This window comes from Oncorhynchus masou, unplaced genomic scaffold (assembly GCF_036934945.1).
Source record: "Oncorhynchus masou masou isolate Uvic2021 unplaced genomic scaffold, UVic_Omas_1.1 unplaced_scaffold_1100, whole genome shotgun sequence".
In the NCBI taxonomy this organism is placed as follows: Eukaryota; Metazoa; Chordata; class Actinopteri; order Salmoniformes; family Salmonidae; genus Oncorhynchus; species Oncorhynchus masou.
In genome coordinates, this window is record NW_027016831.1 from 32,501 (window position 1) to 56,831 (window position 24,331).

Consider the following 24,331-nt stretch of genomic DNA (forward strand, 5'->3'; position numbering starts at 1 on the left):
GTGTGTGATGAGCCAGATCCACTCCTCCGCTCCTCTTAAATAGTATGGTTGTGTAAGCTGGGTTGACTGGCTGCCATGTTATGTGGTGTGTCATGTAGAGACAGGGAGAGGGGGAGAGATGGAGAGAGAGAAGGAGAGGGAGAGAGAGAAGGAGAGGGAGAGAGAGAAGGAGAGAGAGGAGCAAGACAGAGAGGAGAAATAGAAAGAGAGAGAGGAGCAAGACAGAGAGAGAGAGAGAGAGAGAGAGAGAGAGAGAGAGAGAGTGAGAGGAGCAAGACAGAGAGAGAGAGAGAGAGAGAGAGAGAGAGAGAGAGAGAGAGAGAGAAGGGAAAGAGAGAAAGGAGCAAGACAGAGAGAGAAAGGGAGAGAGAGAGAGAGAAAGGAGCAAGACTGAGAAAGAGAGAGAGAGAGGGAGCGAGAGAGAAAGGGAGAGAGTGTGAGCTTGTGATGCTCGGAGCCCTCTGCTCAGACCACTACACCACTGCCATTCACAATGCTCCAGCACGCCATGAGAATACCTGATGATGCTTGATGTTAAAATGAAGCCTTTCCCAAACCAACCTTGCCCTGACCTTAATCAATCAATGTAACCTTGTTTCTGTTTTAACCCTGTAACCCAGAATTCGTCTTGGAGAGAGCGCTGGAGAGGGAGAGAGATAAATAGAGAGAGTGAGAGGAAGATTCCACTCCACACTGCTTACAGTAGGTCCTCCCCTATCCAAACACTGGCTGAGGCCTGCTCAAGATGGCTGCTGACATGATGCTTCAGTAGAAATACCATTCAATCTACTGCACCATACAGGGGCGCTTCTCAATAGTCTGATGTACACTTGACCTGGTGCTTCTAGGGGAGCTTCTCAATAGTCTGATGTACACTTGATCTGGTGCTACTAGGGGAGCTTCTCAATAGTCTGATGTACACTTGATCTGGTGTTTCTAGGGGCGCTTCTCAATAGTCTGATGTACACTTGACCTGGTGCTTCTAGGGGCGCTTCTCATTAGTCTGATGTACACTTGATCTGGTGCTACTAGGGGAGCTTCTCAATAGTCTGATGTACACTTGATCTGGTGCTTCTAGGGGCGCTTCTCATTAGTCTGATGTACACTTGATCTGGTGCTACTAGGGGAGCTTCTCAATAGTCTGATGTACACTTGATCTGGAGCTTCTAGGGGCGCTTCTCAATAGTCTGATGTACACTTGATCTGGTGCTACAAGGGGAGCTTCTCAATAGTCTTCTCAATAGTCTGATGTACACTTGATCTGGTGCTTCTAGGGGCGCTTCTCAATAGTCTGATGTACACTTGATGACCAAAAAGATGTGGACACCTACTTGTCGAACATCTCATTCCAAAATCATGGGTGTTATGGAGTTAACAGACAGTTGGTCCCCACTTTGCTGCTATAATGGTACCGGAGAGTCAAGTCTGGGACCAAAAGGTTCCTTAACAGCTTCTACCCCCAAGCCATCAGACTGCTGAACAGCTTCTACCCCCAAGCCATCAGACTGCTGAACAGCTTCTACCCCCAAGCCATCAGACTGCTGAACAGCTTCTACCCCCAAGCCATCAGACTGCTGAACAGCTTCTACCCCCAAGCCATCAGACTGCTGAACAGCTTCTACCCCCAAGCCATCAGACTGCTGAACAGCTTCTACCCCCAAGCCATCAGACTGCTGAACAGCTTCTACCCCCAAGCCATCAGACTGCTGAACAGCTTCTACCCCCAAGCCATTAGACTGCTGAACAGCTTCTCCCCCAAGCCATCAGACTGCTGAACAGCTTCTACCCCCAAGCCACCAGACTGCTGAACAGCTTCTCCCCCAAGCCATCAGACTGCTGAACAGCTTCTACCCCCAAGCCATCAGACTGCTGAACAGCTTCTACCCCCAAGCCATCAGACTGCTGAACAGCTTCTACCCCCAAGCCACCAGACTGCTGAACAGCTTCTCCCCCCAAGCCATCAGACTGCTGAACAGCTTCTACCCCCAAGCCATCAGACTGCTGAACAGCTTCTACCTCCAAGCCATCAGACTGCTGAACAGCTTCTACCCCCAGCCATCAGACTGCTGAACAGCTTCTACCCCCAAGCCATGAGACTGCTGAACAGCTTCTACCCCCAAGCCATCAGACTGCTGAACAGCTTCTACCCCCAGCCATCAGACTGCTGAACAGCTTCTACCCCCAAGCCATGAGACTGCTGAACAGCTTCTATCCCCAAGCCATCAGACTGCTGAACAGCTTCTACCCCCAGCCATCAGACTGCTGAACAGCTTCTACCCCCAAGCCATGAGACTGCTGAACAGCTTCTACCCCCAGCCACCAGACTGCTGAACAGCTTCTACCCCCAAGCCATCAGACTGCTGAACAGCTTCTACCCCCAAGCCATCAGACTGCTGAACAGCTTCTACCCCCAAGCCATTAGACTGCTGAACAGCTTCTACCCCCAGCCATCAGACTGCTGAACAGCTTCTACCCCCAGCCATCAGACTGCTGAACAGCTTCTACCCCCAAGCCATCAGACTGCTGAACAGCTTCTACCCCCAAGCCATCAGACTGCTGAACAGCTTCTACCCCCAGCCATCAGACTGCTGAACAGCTTCTACCCCCAAGCCATGAGACTGCTGAACAGCTTCTACCCCCAAGCCATCAGACTGCTGAACAGCTTCTACCCCCAAGCCATCAGACTGCTGAACAGCTTCTACCCCCAAGCCATCAGACTGCTGAACAGCTTCTACCCCCAAGCCATCAGACTGCTGAACAGCTTCTATCCCCAGCCATCAGACTGCTGAACAGCTTCTACCCCCAAGCCATCAGACTGCTGAACAGCTTCTACCCCCAAGCCATCAGACTGCTGAACAGCTTCTATCCCCAGCCATCAGACTGCTGAACAGCTTCTACCCCCAGCCATCAGACTGCTGAACAGCTTCTACCCCCAAGCCATGAGACTGCTGAACAGCTTCTACCCCCAAGCCATCAGACTGCTGAACAGCTTCTACCCCCAGCCATCAGACTGCTGAACAGCTTCTACCCCCAAGCCATGAGACTGCTGAACAGCTTCTATCCCCAAGCCATCAGACTGCTGAACAGCTTCTACCCCCAGCCATCAGACTGCTGAACAGCTTCTACCCCCAAGCCATGAGACTGCTGAACAGCTTCTACCCCCAGCCATCAGACTGCTGAACAGCTTCTACCCCCAAGCCATCAGACTGCTGAACAGCTTCTACCCCCAAGCCATCAGACTGCTGAACAGCTTCTACCCCCAGCCATCAGACTGCTGAACAGCTTCTACCCCCAAGCCATGAGACTGCTGAACAGCTTCTACCCCCAAGCCATCAGACTGCTGAACAGCTTCTACCCCCAAGCCATCAGACTGCTGAACAGCTTCTACCCCCAAGCCATCAGACTGCTGAACAGCTTCTACCCCCAGCCATCAGACTGCTGAACAGCTTCTACCCCCAAGCCATCAGACTGCTGAACAGCTTCTACCCCCAAGCCATCAGACTGCTGAACAGCTTCTACCCCCAAGCCATCAGACTGCTGAACAGCTTCTACCCCCAAGCCATGAGACTGCTGAACAGCTTCTACCCCCAAGCCATCAGACTGCTGAACAGCTTCTACCCCCAAGCCATGAGACTGCTGAACAGCTTCTCCCCCAAGCCATCAGACTGCTGAACAGCTTCTACCCCCAAGCCATGAGACTGCTGAACAGCTTCTCCCCCAAGCCATCAGACTGCTGAACAGCTTCTACCCCCAAGCCATGAGACTGCTGAACAGCTTCTCCCCCCAAGCCATCAGACTGCTGAACAGCTTCTACCCCCAAGCCATGAGACTGCTGAACAGCTTCTAACCCCCAAGCCATGAGACTGCTGAACAGCTTCTACCCCCAATCCATCAGACTGCTGAACAGCTTCTACCCCCAAGCCATCAGACTGCTGAACAGCTTCTACCCCCAAGCCATGAGACTGCTGAACAGCTTCTCCCCCCAAGCCATCAGACTGCTGAACAGCTTCTACCCCCAAGCCATGAGACTGCTGAACAGCTTCTCCCCCCAAGCCATCAGACTGCTGAACAGCTTCTACCCCCAAGCCATGAGACTGCTGAACAGCTTCTAACCCCCAAGCCATGAGACTGCTGAACAGCTTCTCCCCCCAAGCCATCAGACTGCTGAACAGCTTCTACCCCCAAGCCATCAGACTGCTGAACAGCTTCTCCCCCCAAGCCATGAGACTGCTGAACAGCTTCTCCCCCCAAGCCATCAGACTGCTGAACAGCTTCTACCCCCCAAGCCATCAGACTGCTGAACAGCTTCTCCCCCAAGCCATCAGACTGCTGAACAGCTTCTACCCCCAAGCCATCAGACTGCTGAACAGCTTCTACCCCCAAGCCATCAGACTGCTGAACAGCTTCTACCCCCCAAGCCATCAGACTGCTGAACAGCTTCTACCCCCAAGCCATGAGACTGCTGAACAGCTTCTCCCCCCAAGCCATCAGACTGCTGAACAGCTTCTACCCCCAAGCCATGAGACTGCTGAACAGCTTCTACCCCCAAGCCATTAGACTGCTGAACAGCTTCTACCCCCAAGCCATCAGACTGCTGAACAGCTTCTACCCCCAAGCCATCAGACTGCTGAACAGCTTCTATCCCCAAGCCATCAGACTGCTGAACAGCTTCTCCCCCCAAGCCATCAGACTGCTGAACAGCTTCTACCCCCAAGCCATCAGACTGCTGAACAGCTTCTACCCCCAAGCCATTAGACTGCTGAACAGCTTCAACCCCCAAGCCATCAGACTGCTGAACAGCTTCTACCCCCAAGCCATCAGACTGCTGAACAGCTTCTACCCCCAAGCCATCAGACTGCTGAACAGCTTCTACCCCCAAGCCATCAGACTGCTGAACAGCTTCTACCTCCAAGCCATCAGACTGCTGAACAGCTTCTACCCCCAAGCCATCAGACTGCTGAACAGCTTCTATCCCCAAGCCATCAGACTGCTGAACAGCTTCTACCTCCAAGCCATCAGACTGCTGAACAGCTTCTACCCCCAAGCCATCAGACTGCTGAACAGCTTCTACCCCCAAGCCATCAGACTGCTGAACAGCTTCTACCCCCAAGCCATCAGACTGCTGAACAGCTTCTACCCCCAAGCCATCAGACTGCTGAACAGCTTCTACCCCCCAAGCCATGAGACTGCTGAACAGCTTCTTCCCCCAAGCCATCAGACTGCTGAACAGCTTCTACCCCCAAGCCATCAGACTTCTGAACAGCTTCAACCCCCAAGCCATTAGACTGCTGAACAGCTTCTACACCCAATCCATCAGACTGCTGAACAGCTTCTACCCCCAAGCCATCAGACTGCTGAACAGCTTCTACCCCCAAGCCATCAGACTGCTGAACAGCTTCTACCCCCAAGCCATCAGACTGCTGAACAGCTTCCACCCCCAAGCCATCAGACTGCTGAACAGCTTCTACCCCCCAAGCCATCAGACTGCTGAACAGTTTCCACCCCCAAGCCATCAGACTGCTGAACAGTTTCCACCCCCAAGCCATCAGACTGCTGAACACAGCTTCTACCCCCAGCCATCAGACTGCTGAACAGCTTCTACCCCCCAAGCCATCAGACTGCTGAACAGCTTCTACCCCCAATCCATCAGACTGCTGAACAGCTTCTACCCCCAAGCCATCAGACTGCTGGACAGCTTCTACCCCCAAGCCATTAGACTGCTGAACAGCTTCTACCCCCAAGCCATCAGACTGCTGAACAGCTTCTACCCCCAAGCCATCAGACTGCTGAACAGCTTCTACCCCAAGCCATCAGACTGCTGAACAGCTTCTACCCCCAAGCCATCAGACTGCTGAACAGCTTCTATCCCCAAGCCATCAGACTGCTGAACAGCTTCTACCTCCAAGCCATCAGACTGCTGAACAGCTTCTACCCCCAAGCCATCAGACTGCTGAACAGCTTCTACCCCCAAGCCATCAGACTGCTGAACAGCTAATACCCCCAAGCCATCAGACTGCTGAACAGCTTCTACCCCCAAGCCATCAGACTGCTGAACAGCTTCTACCCCCCAAAGCATGAGACTGCTGAACAGCTTCCACCCCCAAGCCACCAGACTGCTGAACAGCTTCTACCCCCAAGCCATCAGACTGCTGAACAGCTTCTACCCCCAAGCCATCAGCCTGCTGAACAGCTTCTCCCCGCAAGCCATCAGACTGCTGAACAGCTTCTACCCCCAAGCCATGAGACTGCTGAACAGCTTCTACCCCCAAGCCATTAGACTGCTGAACAGCTTCTACCCCCAAGCCATCAGACTGCTGAACAGCTTCTACCCCCAAGCCATCAGACTGCTGAACAACTTCTATCCCCAAGCCATCAGACTGCTGAACAGCTTCTCCCCCCAAGCCATCAGACTGCTGAACAGCTTCTACCCCCAAGCCATCAGACTGCTGAACAGCTTCTACCCCCAAGCCATTAGACTGCTGAACAGCTTCAACCCCCAAGCCATCAGACTGCTGAACAGCTTCTACCCCCAAGCCATCAGACTGCTGAACAGCTTCTACCCCCAAGCCATCAGACTGCTGAACAGCTTCTACCCCCAAGCCATCAGACTGCTGAACAGCTTCTACCTCCAAGCCATCAGACTGCTGAACAGCTTCTACCCCCAAGCCATCAGACTGCTGAACAGCTTCTATCCCCAAGCCATCAGACTGCTGAACAGCTTCTACCTCCAAGCCATCAGACTGCTGAACAGCTTCTACCCCCAAGCCATCAGACTGCTGAACAGCTTCTACCCCCAAGCCATCAGACTGCTGAACAGCTTCTACCCCCAAGCCATGAGACTGCTGAACAGCTTCTTCCCCCAAGCCATCAGACTGCTGAACAGCTTCTACCCCCAAGCCATCAGACTTCTGAACAGCTTCAACCCCAAGCCATTAGACTGCTGAACAGCTTCTACACCCAATCCATCAGACTGCTGAACAGCTTCTACCCCCAAGCCATCAGACTGCTGAACAGCTTCTACCCCCAAGCCATCAGACTGCTGAACAGCTTCTACCCCCAAGCCATCAGACTGCTGAACAGCTTCCACCCCCAAGCCATCAGACTGCTGAACAGCTTCTATCCCCCAAGCCATCAGACTGCTGAACAGCTTCTACCCCCCAAGCCATCAGACTGCTGAACAGTTTCCACCCCCAAGCCATTAGACTGCTGAACACAGCTTCTATCCCCCAGCCATCAGACTGCTGAACAGCTTCTACCCCCCAAGCCATCAGACTGCTGAACAGCTTCTACCCCCCAATCCATCAGACTGCTGAACAGCTTCTACCCCCCAAGCCATCAGACTGCTGGACAGCTTCTACCCCCAAGCCATCAGACTGCTGAACAGCTTCTACCCACAAGCCATCAGACTGCTGAACAGCTTCTACCCCCAAGCCATCAGACTGCTGAACAGCTTCTACCCCCCAAGCCATGAGACTGCTGAACAGCTTCTACCCCCCAAGCCATCAGACTGCTGAACAGCTTCTAACCCCAGCCATCAGACTGCTGAACAGCTTCTACCCCCAAGCCATCAGACTGCTGAACAGCTTCTACCCCCCAAGCCATCAGACTGCTGAACAGCTTCTGCCCCCAAGCCATCAGACTGCTGAACAGCTTCTGCCCCCAAGCCATCAGACTGCTGAACAGCTTCTACCCCCAAGCCATCAGACTGCTGAACAGCTTCTACCCCCCAAGCCATCAGACTGCTGAACAGCTTCTACCCCCAAGCCATCAGACTGCTGAACAGCTTCTACCCCCAAGCCATTAGACTGCTGAACAGCTTCTACCCCCAAGCCAACAGACTGCTGAACAGCTTCTACCCCCAAGCCATGAGACTGCTAAACAGCTTCTACCCCCAAGCCATGAGACTGCTGAACAGCTTCTACCCCCAAGCCATCAGACTTCTGAACAGCTTCTACCCCCAAGCCATGAGACTGCTGAACAGCTTCTACCCCCAAGCCATCAGACTGCTGAACAGCTTCTACCCCCCAAGCCATGAGACTGCTGAACAGCTTCTACCCCCCAAGCCATGAGACTGCTGAACAGCTTCTACCCCCAAGCCATCAGACTGCTGAACAGCTTCTACCCCCAAGCCATCAGACTGATGAACAGCTTCTACCCCCAAGCCATCAGACTGCTGAACAGCTTCTACCCCCAAGCCATCAGACTGCTGAACAGCTTCTACCCCCAAGCCACCAGACTGCTGAACAGCTTCTACCCGCAAGCCATTAGACTGCTGAACAGCTTCTACCCCCAAGCCACCAGACTGCTGAACAGCTTCTACCCCCAAGCCATCAGACTGCTGAACAGCTTCTACCCCCAAGCCATCAGACTGCTGAACAGCTTCTACCCCCAAGCCATCAGACTGCTGAACAGCTTCTATCCCCAAGCCATTAGACTGCTGAACAGATTCTACCCCCAATCCATAAGACTACTGAACAGCTTCTACACCCAAGCCATCAGACTGCTGAACAGCTTCTACCCCCAAGCCATCAGACTGCTGAACAGCTTCTACCCCCAAGCCATCAGACTGCTGAACAGCTTCTACCCCCAAGCCATCAGACTGCTGAACAGCTTCTCCCCGCAAGACATCAGACTTCTGAACAGCTTCTTCCCCCAAGCCATGAGACTGCTGAACAGCTTCTACCCCCAAGCCATCATACTGCTGAACAGCTTCTACCCCCAAGCCATCAGACTGCTGAACAGCTTCCACCCCCAAGCCATCAGACTGCTGAACAGCTTCTACCCCCAAGCCATCAGACTGCTGAACAGCTTCTATCCCCAAGCCATCAGACTGCTGAACAGCTTCTACCCCCAAGCCATGAGACTGCTGAACAGCTTCTACCCCCAAGCCATGAGACTGCTGAACAGTTAATCAAATGGCACCCGGACTACTTACACTGACCCCTCCCTCTATTTGTTTTGTACACTGCTACTTGCTGTTGATTATCTATGCATAGTCACTTCACAAACACGGGGTGGCAGGGTAGCCTAGTGGTTAGAGCGTTGGACTAGTAACCGGAAGGTTGCAAGTTCAAATCCCTGAGCTGAGAAGGTACAAATCTGTCGATATGCCCCTGAACAGGCAGTTAACCCACTGTTCCTAAACCGTCATTGAAAATAAGAATTTGTTCTTAACTGATTTGCCTAGTTAAATAACGATGAAAAAATAATAATAATAAAAAACACACTACATGTACAAATGACCTCTAACATGTACCCCCACACATTGACTCTGTACCGGTACCCCCTGTCTATAGCCTCCACATTGACTTGGTACCGGTACCCCCTGTATATAGCCTCCACATTGACTTGGTACCGGTACCCCCTGTCTATAGCCTCATTACTAACCTGTACCCCCACACATTGACTTGGTACCGGTACCCCCTGTCTATAGCCTCATTACTAACCTGTACCCCCACACACTGACTTGGTACCGGTGCCCCCTGTCTATAGCCTCATTACTAACCTGTACCCCCACACACTGACTTGGTACCGGTACCCCCTGTCTATAGCCTCATTACTAACCTGTACCCCCACACATTGACTTGGTACCGGTACCCCCTGTCTATAGCCTCATTACTAACCTGTACCCCCACACACTGACTTGGTACCGGTGCCCCCTGTCTATAGCCTCATTACTAACCTGTACCCCCACACACTGACTTGGTACCGGTACCCCCTGTCTATAGCCTCATTACTAACCTGTACCCCCACACATTGACTTGGTACCGGTACCCCCTGTCTATAGCCTCATTACTAACCTGTACCCCCACAGACTGACTTGGTACCGGTACCCCCTGTCTATAGCCTCATTACTAACCTGTACCCCCACACATTGACTTGGTACCGGTACCCCCTGTCTATAGCCTCATTACTAACCTGTACCCACACACACTGACTTGGTACCGGTACCCCCTGTCTATAGCCTCGGTATTGTTATTTTATCGTGTTACTTTTTAAATTATTTTTTACTTTAGTTTATTTGGCAAATATTTTCTTAACTCTTCTTGAACTGCACTGTTGGTTAAGGGCTTGTTAGTAAGCATTTCACGGTAAAGTCTACACATGTTGTATTCGGCGCATGTGACACATCAAGTTTCCTCCAGCCTCCATTCTTCTGTGAAGACGTTTCACTAGATGTTGGAACATTGCTGAGGGGACTTGCTTCCATTAGGCCTGACTCGCAGTCGGCATTCCAATTTATTCCAAAGGTGTTCGACGAGGTTGAGGCCAGAGCTCTGTGCAGGACAGTCAAGATCTTCCACACCGATCTTGACAAACCATTTCTGTATTGACCTCGCTTTGTGCATTGTCATGCTAAAACAGTAAAGATTTCCCTTCACTGGAACTAAAGGGCCTAGCCCGAATCAAGAAAAACAGCCTCAGGCCATTATACCTCCTCCACCAAACTTTACAGTTGGCTATATGCATTGGGGCAGGTAGCGTTCTCCTAGCATCCACTAAACCCAAATTCATCCGTCACGCTGCCAGATGGTGAAGTGTGATTCATCACTCAAGAGAACACGTTTCCACTGCTCCAGAGTCCAATGGCGGCGAGCTGTACTCCAGCCGACGCTTGGCATTGCGCGTGGTGATTTTAGGCTTGTGTACGGCTGCTCGGCCATGGAAACCCATTTCATGAAGTTCTTGTACCGACGTTTCTCCCAGAGGCAGTTTGGAACTCGGTAGTGAGTGTTGCAATCGAGGACAGACAATTTATACACGCTACGTGCTTCAGCATTCGGCGGTCCCATTCTGTGAGCTTGTCTGGCCTACCGCTGAGTCATTGTTGCTCCGAGATGTTTCCACTTCACAATAAGAGCACTTGACCGGGGCAGCTCTTGCAGGGCACAAATTTGACAAACTTGACTTGTTGAAACAGTGGCATCCTATGACGGTGCCAAGTTAAAAGTCACTGAGCTCTTCAGTAAGGCCATTCTACAGCCTGTGTTTGTCTATGGAGATTGCATCGCTGTGTGCTCGATTTTATTCATCCCCATCCACACTAGCCATCTGCAAGCCTCCATCCCCATCCACAATGCACTAGACATCTGCAAGCCCCCATCCCCATCCACAATGCACTAGCCATCTGCAAGCCTCCATCCCCATCCAAAATGCACTAGACATCTGCAAGCCTCCATCCCCATCCACAATGCACTAGACATCTGCAAGCCTCCATCCCCATCCACAATGCACTAGCCATCTGCAAGCCTCCATTCCCATCCACAATGCACTAGCCATCTGCAAGCCTCCATCCCCATCCACAATGCACTAGCCATCTGCAAGCCCCCATCCCCATCCACAATGCACTAGCCATCTGCAAGCCCCCATCCCCATCCACAATGCACTAGCCATCTGCAAGCCTCCATCCCCATCCACAATGCACTAGCCATCTGCAAGCCTCCATCCCCATCCACAATGCACTAGCCATCTGCAAGCCTCCATCCCCATCCACAATGCACTAGCCATCTGCAAGCCCCCATCCCCATCCACAATGCACTAGCCATCTGCAAGCCTCCATCCCCATCCACAATGCACTAGCCATCTGCAAGCCTCCATCCCCATCCACAATGCACTAGCCATCTGCAAGCCCCCATCCCCATCCACAATGCACTAGCCATCTGCAAGCCCCCATCCCCATCCACAATGCACTAGCCATCTGCAAGCCCCCATCCCCATCCACAATGCACGAGCCATCTGCAAGCCTCCATCCCCATCCACAATGCACTAGCCATCTGCAAGCCCCCATCCCCATCCACAATCACTAGCCATCTGCAAGCCTCCATCCCCATCCACAATGCACTAGCCATCTGCAAGCCCCCATCCCCATCCACAATGCACTAGCCATCTGCAAGCCCCCATCCCCATCCACAATGCACTAGCCATCTTCAAGCCTCCATCCCCATCCACAATGCACTAGCCATCTGCAAGCCCCCATCCCCATCCACAATGCACTAGCCATCTGCAAGCCCCCATCCCCATCCACAATGCACTAGCCATCTGCAAGCCCCCATCCCCATCCACAATGCACTAGCCATCTGCAAGCCCCCATCCCCATCCACAATGCACTAGCCATCTGCAAGCCCCCATCCACAATGCACTAGCCATCTGCAAGCCCCCATCCCCATCCACAATGCACTAGCCATCTGCAAGCCCCCATCCCCATCCACAATGCACTAGCCATCTGCAAGCCCCCATCCACAATGCACTAGCCATCTGCAATCCCCCATCCCCATCCACAATGCACTAGCCATCTGCAAGCCCCATCCCCATCCACAATGCACTAGCCATCTGCAAGCCCCCATCCCCATCCACAATGCACTAGCCATCTGCAAGCCTCCATCCCCATCCACAATGCACTAGCCATCTGCAAGCCCCCATCCCCATCCACAATGCACTAGCCATCTGCAAGCCTCCATCCCCATCCACAATGCACTAGCCATCTGCAAGCCCCCATCCCCATCCACAATGCACTAGCCATCTGCAAGCCCCCATCCCCATCCACAATGCACTAGCCATCTGCAAGCCTCCATCCCCATCCACAATGCACTAGCCATCTGCAAGCCCCCATCTCCATCCACAATGCACTAGCCATCTGCAAGCCCCCATCCCCATCCACAATGCACTAGCCATCTGCAAGCCCCCATCCCCATCCACAATGCACTAGCCATCTGCAAGCCCCCATCCCCATCCACAATGCACTAGCCATCTGCAAGCCCCCATCCACAATGCACTAGCCATCTGCAAGCCCCCATCCCCATCCACAATGCACTAGCCATCTGCAAGCCCCCATCCCCATCCACAATGCACTAGCCATCTGCAAGCCCCCATCGCCATCCACAATGCACTAGCCATCTGCAAGCCCACATCCCCATCCACAATGCACTAGCCATCTGCAAGCCCCCATCCCCATCCACAATGCACTAGCCATCTGCAAGCCCCCATCCCCATCCACAATGCACTAGCCATCTGCAAGCCCCCATCCCCATCCACAATGCACTAGTCATCTGCAAGCCCCCATCCCCATCCACAATGCACTAGCCATCTGCAAGCCCCCATCCCCATCCACAATGCACTAGCCATCTGCAAGCCCCCATCGCCATCCACAATGCACTAGCCATCTGCAAGCCCACATCCCCATCCACAATGCACTAGCCATCTGCAAGCCCCCATCCCCATCCACAATGCACTAGCCATCTGCAAGCCCCCATCCCCATCCACAATGCACTAGCCATCTGCAAGCCCCCATCGCCATCCACAATGCACTAGCCATCTGCAAGCCCCCATCCCCATCCACAATGCACTAGCCATCTGCAAGCCCCCATCCCCATCCACAATGCATTAGCCATCTGCAAGCCTCCATCCCCATCCACAATGCACTAGCCATCTGCAAGCCCCCATCCCCATCCACAATGCACTAGCCATCTGCAAGCCCCCATCGCCATCCACAATGCACTAGCCATCTGCAAGCCCCCATCGCCATCCACAATGCACTAGCCATCTGCAAGCCCCCATCGCCATCCACAATGCTTTACCCATCTGCAAGCCTCCATCCCCATCCACAATGCACTAGCTCGCTGCTTATTGCAAGCCGTCTTGATGGTAACAGCGTTGCCCATAGTGGTCGGTTCTGAAGGTATTTCATGACATCCTGGGGACCTGGACGAATGACAATTATCGCCTTGGATCTGAGTGACTGGAGTATAAGGCTAGGGTATAGAGATGGGGTATAGAACTGGAGTATAAGGCTAGGGTATAGAGATGGGGTATAGAACTGGAGTATAAGGCTGGGGTATAGAGATGGGGTATAGAACTGGAGTATAAGGCTAGGGTATAGAGATGGGGTATAGAACTGGAGTATAAGGCTAGGGTATAGAGATGGGGTATAGAACTGGAGTATAAGGCTAGGGTATAGAGATGGGGTATAGAACTGGAGTATAAGGCTGGGGTATAGAGATGGGGTATAGAACTGGAGTATAAGGCTGGAGTATAGAGATGGGGTATAGAGATGGGGTATAGAGATGGGGTATAGAACTGGAGTATAAGGCTAGGGTATAGAGATGGGGTATAGAGATGGGGTATAGAACTGGAGTATAAGGCTAGGGTATAGAGATGGGGTATAGAGATGGGGTATAGAACTGGAGTATAAGGCTAGGGTATAGAGATGGGGTATAGAGATGGGGTATAGAACTGGAGTATAAGGCTAGGGTATAGAGATGGGGTATAGAGATGGGGTATAGAACTGGAGTATAAGGCTAGGGTATAGAGATGGGGTATAGAGATGGGGTATAGAACTGGAGTATAAGGCTAGGGTATAGAGATGGGGTATAGAACTGGAGTATAAGGCTAGGGTATAGAGATGGGGTATAGAACTGGAGTATAAGGCTAGGGTATAGAGATGGGGTATAGAACTGGAGTATAAGGCTAGGGTATAGAGATGGGGTATAGAGATGGGGTATAGAACTGGAGTATAAGGCTAGGGTATAGAGATGGGGTATAGAACTGGAGTATAAGGCTAGGGTATAGAGATGGGGTATAGAACTGGAGTATAAGGCTAGGGTATAGAGATGGGGTATAGAACTGGAGTATAAGGCTAGGGTATAGAGATGGGGTATAGAACTGGAGTATAAGGCTAGGGTATAGAGATGGGGTATATAACTGGAGTATAAGGCTAGGGTATAGAGATGGGGTATAGAACTGGAGTATAAGGCTAGGGTATAGAGATGGGGTATAGAACTGGAGTATAAGGCTAGGGTATAGAGATGGGGTATAGAGATGGGGTATAGAACTGGAGTATAGAGATGGGTTATAGAACTGGAGTATAAGGCTAGGGTATAGAGATGGGGTATAGAACTGGAGTATAAGGCTAGGGTATAGAGATGGGGTATAGAACTGGAGTATAAGGCTAGGGTATAGAGATGGGGTATAGAACTGGAGTATAAGGCTAGGGTATAGAGATGGGGTATAGAACTGGAGTATAAGGCTAGGGTATAGAGATGGGGTATAGAACTGGAGTATAAGGCTAGGGTATAGAGATGGGGTATAGAGATGGGGTATAGAACTGGAGTATAAGGCTAGGGTATAGAGATGGGGTATAGAACTGGAGTATAAGGCTAGGGTATAGAGATGGGGTATAGAACTGGAGTATAAGGCTAGGGTATAGAGATGGGGTATAGAACTGGAGTATAGAGATGGGTTATAGAGATGGGGTATAGAACTGGAGTATAAGGCTAGGGTATAGAGATGGGGTATAGAACTGGATTATAAGGCTAGGGTATAGAGATGGGGTATAGAACTGGAGTATAAGGCTAGGGTATAGAGATGGGGTATAGAACTGGAGTATAAGGCTAGGGTATAGAGATGGGGTATAGAACTGGAGTATAAGGCTAGGGTATAGAGATGGGGTATAGAACTGGAGTATAAGGCTAGGGTATAGAGATGGGGTATAGAACTGGAGTATAAGGCTAGGGTATAGAGATGGGGTATAGAACTGGAGTATAAGGCTAGGGTATAGAGATGGGGTATAGAGATGGGGTATAGAACTGGAGTATAGAGATGGGTTATAGAACTGGAGTATAAGGCTAGGGTATAGAGATGGGGTATAGAACTGGAGTATAAGGCTAGGGTATAGAGATGGGGTATAGAACTGGAGTATAAGGCTAGGGTATAGAGATGGGGTATAGAACTGGAGTATAAGGCTAGGGTATAGAGATGGGGTATAGAACTGGAGTATAAGGCTAGGGTATAGAGATGGGGTATAGAACTGGAGTATAAGGCTAGGGTATAGAGATGGGGTATAGAACTGGAGTATAAGGCTAGGGTATAGAGATGGGGTATAGAACTGGAGTATAAGGCTAGGGTATAGAGATGGGGTATAGAACTGGAGTATAAGGCTAGGGTATAGAGATGGGGTATAGAGATGGGGTATAGAACTGGAGTATAGAGATGGGTTATAGAACTGGAGTATAAGGCTAGGGTATAGAGATGGGGTATAGAACTGGAGTATAAGGCTAGGGTATAGAGATGGGGTATAGAACTGGAGTATAAGGCTAGGGTATAGAGATGGGGTATAGAACTGGAGTATAAGGCTAGGGTATAGAGATGGGGTATAGAACTGGAGTATAAGGCTAGGGTATAGAGATGGGGTATAGAGATGGGGTATAGAACTGGAGTATAGAGATGGGTTATAGAACTGGAGTATAAGGCTAGGGTATAGAGATGGGGTATAGAACTGGAGTATAAGGCTAGGGTATAGAGATGGGGTATAGAACTGGAGTATAAGGCTAGGGTATAGAGATGGGGTATAGAACTGGAGTATAAGGCTAGGGTATAGAGATGGGGTATAGAACTGGAGTATAAGGCTAGGGTATAGAGATGGGGTATAGAACTGGAGTATAAGGCTAGGGTATAGAGATGGGGTATAGAACTGGAGTATAAGGCTAGGGTATAGAGATGGGGTATAGAACTGGAGTATAAGGCTAGGGTATAGAGATGGGGTATAGAACTGGAGTATAAGGCTAGGGTATAGAGATGGGGTATAGAGATGGGGTATAGAACTGGAGTATAGAGATGGGTTATAGAACTGGAGTATAAGGCTAGGGTATAGAGATGGGGTATAGAACTGGAGTATAAGGCTAGGGTATAGAGATGGGGTATAGAACTGGAGTATAAGGCTAGGGTATAGAGATGGGGTATAGAACTGGAGTATAAGGCTAGGGTATAGAGATGGGGTATAGAACTGGAGTATAAGGGTATAGAGATGGGGTATAGAACTGGAGTATAAGGCTAGGGTATAGAGATGGGGTATAGAACTGGAGTATAAGGCTAGGGTATAGAGATGGGTTATAGAACTGGAGTATAAGGCTAGGGTATAGAGATGGGGTATAGAACTGGAGTATAAGGCTAGGGTATAGAGATGGGGTATAGAACTGGAGTATAGAGATGGGTTATAGAGATGGGGTATAGAACTGGAGTATAAGGCTAGGGTATAGAGATGGGGTATAGAACTGGAGTATAAGGCTAGGGTATAGAGATGGGGTATAGAACTGGAATATAAGGCTAGGGTATAGAGATGGGTTATAGAACTGGAGTATAAGGCTAGGGTATAGAGATGGGGTATAGAACTGGAGTATAGAGATGGGTTATAGAGATGGGGTATAGAACTGGAGTATAAGGCTAGGGTATAGAGATGGGGTATAGAACTGGAGTATAAGGCTAGGGTATAGAGATGGGGTATAGAACTGGAGTATAAGGCTAGGGTATAGAGATGGGGTATAGAACTGGAGTATAAGGCTAGGGTATAGAGATTGGTTATAGAACTGGAGTATAAGGCTAGGGTATAGAGATGGGGTATAGAACTGGTGTATAAGGCTAGGGTATAGAGATGGGGTATAGAACTGGAGTATAAGGCTAGGGTATAGAGATGGGTTATAGAACTGGAGTATAAGGCTAGGGTATAGAGATGGGGTATAGAACTGGAGTATAGAGATGGGTTATAGAGATGGGGTATAGAACTGGAGTATAGAGATGGGTTATAGAGATGGGGTATAGAACTGGAGTATAAGGCTAGGGTATAGAGATGGGGTATAGAACTGGAGTATAAGGCTAGGGTATAGAGATGGGGTATAGAACTGGAGTATAAGGCTAGGGTATAGAGATGGGGTATAGAACTGGAGTATAAGGCTAGGGTATAGAGATGGGGTATAGAACTGGAGTATAAGGCTAGGGTATAGAGATGGGTTATAGAACTGGAGTATAAGGCTAGGGTATAGAGATGGGGTATAGAACTGGAGTATAAGGCTAGGGTATAGAGATGGGGTATAGAACTGGAGTATAAGGCTAGGGTATAGAGATGGGTTATAGAACTGGAGTATAAGGCTAGGGTATAGAGATGGGGTATAGAACTGGAGTATAGAGATGGGTTATAGAGATGGGGTATAGAACTGGAGTATAGAGATGGGTTATAGAGATGGGGTATAGAACTGGAGTATAAGGCTAGGGTATAGAGATGGGGTATAGAACTGGAGTATAGAGATGGGTTATAGAGATGGGGTATAAGGCTAGGGTATAGAGATGGGGTATAGAACTGGAGTATAGAGATGGGTTATAGAGATGGGGTATAGAACTGGAGTATAAGGCTAGGGTATAGAGATGGGGTATAGAACTGGAGTATAGAGATGGGTTATAGAGATGGGGTATAGAACTGGAGTATAGAGATGGGTTATAGAGATGGGGTATAGAACTGGAGTATAAGGCTAGGGTATAGAGATGGGGTATAGAACTGGAGTATAGAGATGGGTTATAGAGATGGGGTATAAGGCTAGGGTATAGCGATGGGGTATAGAACTGGAGTATAGAGATGGGTTATAGAGATGGGGTATAGAACTGGAGTATAAGGCTAGGGTATAGAGATGGGGTATAGAACTGGAGTATAGAGATGGGTTATAGAGATGGGGTATAGAACTGGAGTATAAGGCTAGGGTATAGAGATGGGGTATAGAACTGGAGTATAGAGATGGGTTATAGAGATGGGGTATAGAACTGGAGTATAAGGCTAGGTTATAGAGATGGGGTATAGAACTGGAGTATAGAGATGGGTTATAGAGATGGGGTATAGAACTGGAGTATAAGGCTAGGGTATAGAGATGGGGTATAGAACTGGAGTATAGAGATGGGTTATAGAGATGGGGTATAGAACTGGAGTATAAGGCTAGGGTATAGAGATGGGGTATAGAACTGGAGTATAGAGATGGGTTATAGAGATGGGGTATAGAACTGGAGTATAAGGCTAGGGTATAGAGATGGGGTATAGAACTGGAGTATAGAGATGGGTTATAGAGATGGGGTATAAGGCTGGCTTATACAGTGCCTTGCGAAAGTATTCGGCCCCCTTGAACTTTGCGACCTTTTGCCACATTTCAGGCTTCAAACATAAAGATATAAAACTGTATTTTTTTGTGAAGAATCAACAACAAGTGGGACACAATCATGAAGTGGAACGACATTTATTGGATATTTCAAACTTTTTTAACAAATCAAAAACTGAAAAATTGGGCGTGCAAAATTATTCAGCCCCCTTAAGTTAATACTTTGTAGCGCCACCTTTTGCTGCGATCACAGCTGTAAGTCGCTCTGGGTATGTCTCTATCAGTTTTGCACATCGAGAGACTGAAATGTTTTCCCATTCCTCCTTGCAAAACAGCTCGAGCTCAGTGAGGTTGGATGGAGAGCATTTGTGAACAGCAGTTTTCAGTTCTTTCCACAGATTCTTGATTGGATTCAGGTCTGGACTTTGACTTGGCCATTCTAACACCTGGATATGTTTATTTTTGAACCATTCCATTGTAGATTTTGCTTTATGTTTTGGATCATTGTCTTGTTGGAAGACAAATCTCCGTCCCAGTCTCATGTCTTTTGCAGACTCCATCAGGTTTTCTTCCAGAATGGTCCTGTATTTGGCTCCATCCATCTTCCCATCAATTTTAACCATCTTCCCTGTCCCTGCTGAAGAAAAGCAGGCCCAAACCATGATGCTGCCACCACCATGTTTGACAGTGGGTATGCTGTGTTCAGGGTGATGAGCTGTGTTGCTTTTACGCCAAACATAACATTTTGCATTGTTGCCAAAAAGTTCAATTTTGGTTTCATCTGACCAGAGCACCTTCTTCCACATGTTTGGTGTGTCTCCCAGGTGGCTTGTGGCAAACTTTAAACAACACTTTTTATGGATATCTTTAAGAAATGGCTTTCTTCTTGCCACTCTTCCATAAAAGCCAGATTTGTGCAATATACGACTGATTGTTGTCCTATGGACAGAGTCTCCCACCTCAGCTGTAGATCTCTGCAGTTCATCCAGAGTGATCATGGGCCTCTTGGCTGCATCTCTGATCAGTCTTCTCCTTGTATGAGCTGAAAGTTTAGAGGGACGGCCAGGTCTTGGTAGATTTGCAGTGGTCTGATACTCCTTCCATTTCAATACTATCGCTTGCACAGTGCTCCTTGGGATGTTTAAAGCTTGGGAAATCTTTTTGTATCCAAATCCGGCTTTCAACTTCTTCACAACAGTATCTCGGACCTGCCTGGTGTGTTCCTTGTTCTTCATGATGCTCTCTGCGCTTTTAACGGACCTCTGAGACTATCACAGTGCAGGTGCATTTATACGGAGACTTGATTACATACAGGTGGATTGTATTTATCATCATTAGTCATTTAGGTCAACATTGGATCATTCAGAGATCCTCACTGAACTTCTGGAGAGAGTTTGCTGCACTGAAAGTAAAGGGGCTGAATAATTTTGCACTATCAATTTTTCAGTTTTTGATTTGTTAAAAAAGTTTGAAATATCCAATAAATGTCGTTCCACTTCATGATTGTGTCCCACTTGTTGTTGATTCTTCACAAAAAAAATACAGTTTTATATCTTTATGTTTGAAGCCTGAAATGTGGCAAAGGTCGCAAAGTTCAAGGGGGCCGAATACTTTCGCAAGGCACTGTAGGGCTGGGGTATGGAACTGGGGTATAGGGCTGGGTTATAGAGCTGGGGTATAGAACTGGGGCTGGGTTATAGAGCTGGGGTATAGGGTTGGGGTATAGGGCTGGGGTATAAGGCTGGCTTATAGGGCTGGGGTATAGGGCTGGGTTATAGAGCTGGGGTATAGGGCTGGGTTATAGAACTGGGGCTGGTGCAGTGGATGGGGTTTAATGGGGCTGGTGTACAGGGCTTGGCCATGTGGTATAGGGCAGTGCCTGGGGTATAGGGCTGGGGTACAGGGCTTGGCCTGGGGTATAGGGCAGTGCCTGGGGTATAGGGCAGGGGTACAGGGCTTGGCCTGGGGTACAGGGCTTGGCCTGGGGTATAGGGCTGGGGTACAGGGCTTGGCCTGGGGTACAGGGCTTGGCCTGGGGTATAGGGCAGTGCCTGGGGTATAGGGCTGGGGTATAGGGCTGGGGTATAGGGCAGTGTCTGGGGTACAGGGCTTGGCCTGGGGTATAGGGCTGGGGTACAGGGCTTGGCCTGGGGTATAGGGCAGTGCCTGGGGTATAGGGCTGGGGTACAGGGCTTGGCCTGGGGTATAGGGCTTGGCCTGGGGTATAGGGCAGTGCCTGGGGTATAGGGCTGGGGTACAGGGCTTGGCCTGGGGTACAGGGCAGTGCCTGGGGTATAGGGCAGTGCCTGGGGTACAGGGCTTGGCTTGGGGTATAGGGCTGGGGTATAGGGCAGTGCCTGGGGTATAGGGCTTGGCCTGGGGTATAGGGCAGTGCCTGGGGTATAGGGCAGTGCCTGGGGTATAGGGCTGGGGTATAGGGCAGTGCCTGGGGTATAGGGCTGGGGTACAGGGCTTGGCCTGGGGTACAGGGCTTGGCCTGGGGTATAGGGCAGTGCCTGGGGTATAGGGCTGGGGTACAGGGCTTGGCCTGGGGTATAGGGCAGTGCCTGGGGTATAGGGCAGTGCCTGGGGTACAGGGCTTGGCCTGGGGTATAGGGCTGGGGTATAGGGCAGTGCCTGGGGTATAGGGCTTGGCCTGGGGTATAGGGCAGTGCCTGGGGTATAGGGCAGTGCCTGGGGTATAGGGCTGGGGTATAGGGCAGTGCCTGGGGTATAGGGCAGTGCCTGGGGTATAGGGCTGGGGTACAGGGCTGGTGTATAGAGCTCGAGAGAGGGATGGGGCTGTATATGGCTGGGGAGAGGTCTGGGGCTCAGTGAAGCTGGGAGATGGTTGATGTAAACAGGGCTGGTGTTTCCCATGTCTCTGTTTATAGTGGAAGCCCCCAGAGAAGAGTGGAACACTGATGTCAGATCACTAGTCCTCTCAACCACGCTCTTCCCGGCCTCCAGCCCGCCCCTGCACCGACACACAATCTGTCTTTTTCACACACACACACACACACACACACACACACACACACACACACACACACACACACACACACACACACACACACACACACACACGCAGTTAACCCGGCAGAGGCTGCAGGTGTGCACCCAGAATATAACTCTCTTTCTGACACAATGTTCCGTGGCTCCTCCCTTTATTTGTCTTGCTTCCCCAGAGCTACACGCCCCTAGCAATCAATTCTCTTTACAAGTAAAGTTTGCCTGATCTTTTAATGCCTCGTTTTCTGTTAGTTACGGGAACATTGTACAGTTTGTTAGCAAAAACCTCCTGTGAACTGGTTTAGATTAATTTAGGGGAACATTACCCTAAATGTTAACTTATCCAGAATGTTGTTACCAGAACAACAAGACATTACCCTAAATGTTAACTTATCCAGAATGTTGTTACCAGAACAACAAGACATTACCCTAAATGTTAACTTATCCAGAATGTTGTTACCAGAACAACAAGACATTACCCTAAATGTTAACTTATCCAGAATGTTGTTACCAGAACAACAAGACATTACCCTAAATGTTAACTTATCCAGAATGTTGTTACCAGAACAACAAGACATTACCCTAAATGTTAACTTATCCAGAATGTTGTTACCAGAACAACAAGACATTACCCTAAATGTTAACTTATCCAGAATGTTGTTACCAGAACAACAAGACATTACCCTAAATGTTAACTTATCCAGAATGTTGTTACCAGAACAACAAGACATAACCCTAAATGTTAACTTATCCAGAATGTTGTTACCAGAACAACAAGACATTACCCTAAATGTTAACTTATCCAGAATGTTGTTACCAGAACAACAAGACATTACCCTAAATGTTAACTTATCCAGAATGTTGTTACCAGAACAACAAGACATTACCCTAAATGTTAACTTATCCAGAATGTTGTTACCAGAACAACAAGACATTACCCTAAATGTTAACTTATCCAGAATGTTGTTACCAGAACAACAAGACATTACCCTAAATGTTAACTTATCCAGAATGTTGTTACCAGAACAACAAGACATTACCCTAAATGTTAACCTATCCAGAATGTTGTTACCAGAACAACAAGACATTACCCTAAATGTTAACTTATCCAGAATGTTGTTACCAGAACAACAAGACATAACCCTAAATGTTAACTTATCCAGAATGTTGTTACCAGAACAACAAGACATTACCCTAAATGTTAACTTATCCAGAATGTTGTTACCAGAACAACAAGACATTACCCTAAATGTTAACTTATCCAGAATGTTGTTACCAGAACAACAAGACATTACCCTAAATGTTAACTTATCCAGAATGTTGTTACCAGAACAACAAGACATAACCCTAAATGTTAACTTATCCAGAATGTTGTTACCAGAACAACAAGACATAACCCTAAATGTTAACTTATCCAGAATGTTGTTACCAGAACAACAAGACATAACCCTAAATGTTAACTTATCCAGAATGTTGTTACCAGAACAACAAGACATTACCCTAAATGTTAACTTATCCAGAATGTTGTTACCAGAACAACAAGACATTACCCTAAATGTTAACTTATCCAGAATGTTGTTACCAGAACAACAAGACATTACCCTAAATGTTAACTTATCCAGAATGTTGTTACCAGAACAACAAGACATTACCCTAAATGTTAACTTATCCAGAATGTTGTTACCAGAACAACAAGACATTACCCTAAATGTTAACTTATCCAGAATGTTGTTACCAGAACAACAAGACATTACCCTAAATGTTAACTTATCCAGAATGTTGTTACCAGAACAACAAGACATTACCCTAAATGTTAACTTATCCAGAATGTTGTTACCAGAACAACAAGACATAACCCTAAATGTTAACTTATCCAGAATGTTGTTACCAGAACAACAAGACATTACCCTAAATGTTAACTTATCCAGAATGTTGTTACCAGAACAACAAGACATTACCCTAAATGTTAACTTATCCAGAATGTTGTTACCAGAACAACAAGACATTACCCTAAATGTTAACTTATCCAGAATGTTGTTACCAGAACAACAAGACATTACCCTAAATGTTAACTTATCCAGAATGTTGTTACCAGAACAACAAGACATAACCCTAAATGTTAACCTCTTGGAACTCCCCATCCCGGATCCGGGATCGTGACTAAAGCCTCAAGCTCATTAGCATAACGCAACGTTAACGATTTCTGAAAATCGCAAATAAAATGAAAATAATGCGTCTGCTCTCAAGCTTAGCCTTTTCTTAACAACACTGTCATCTCAGATTTTCTAAATATGCTTTTGAACCATAGAAATTGACTAATTTGTGTAAGAGTATGCAAAGCTAGCATAGCATTTTGAGTAGCATTTAGCACTAAATGTTAACTTATCCAGAATGTTGTTACCAGAACAACAAGA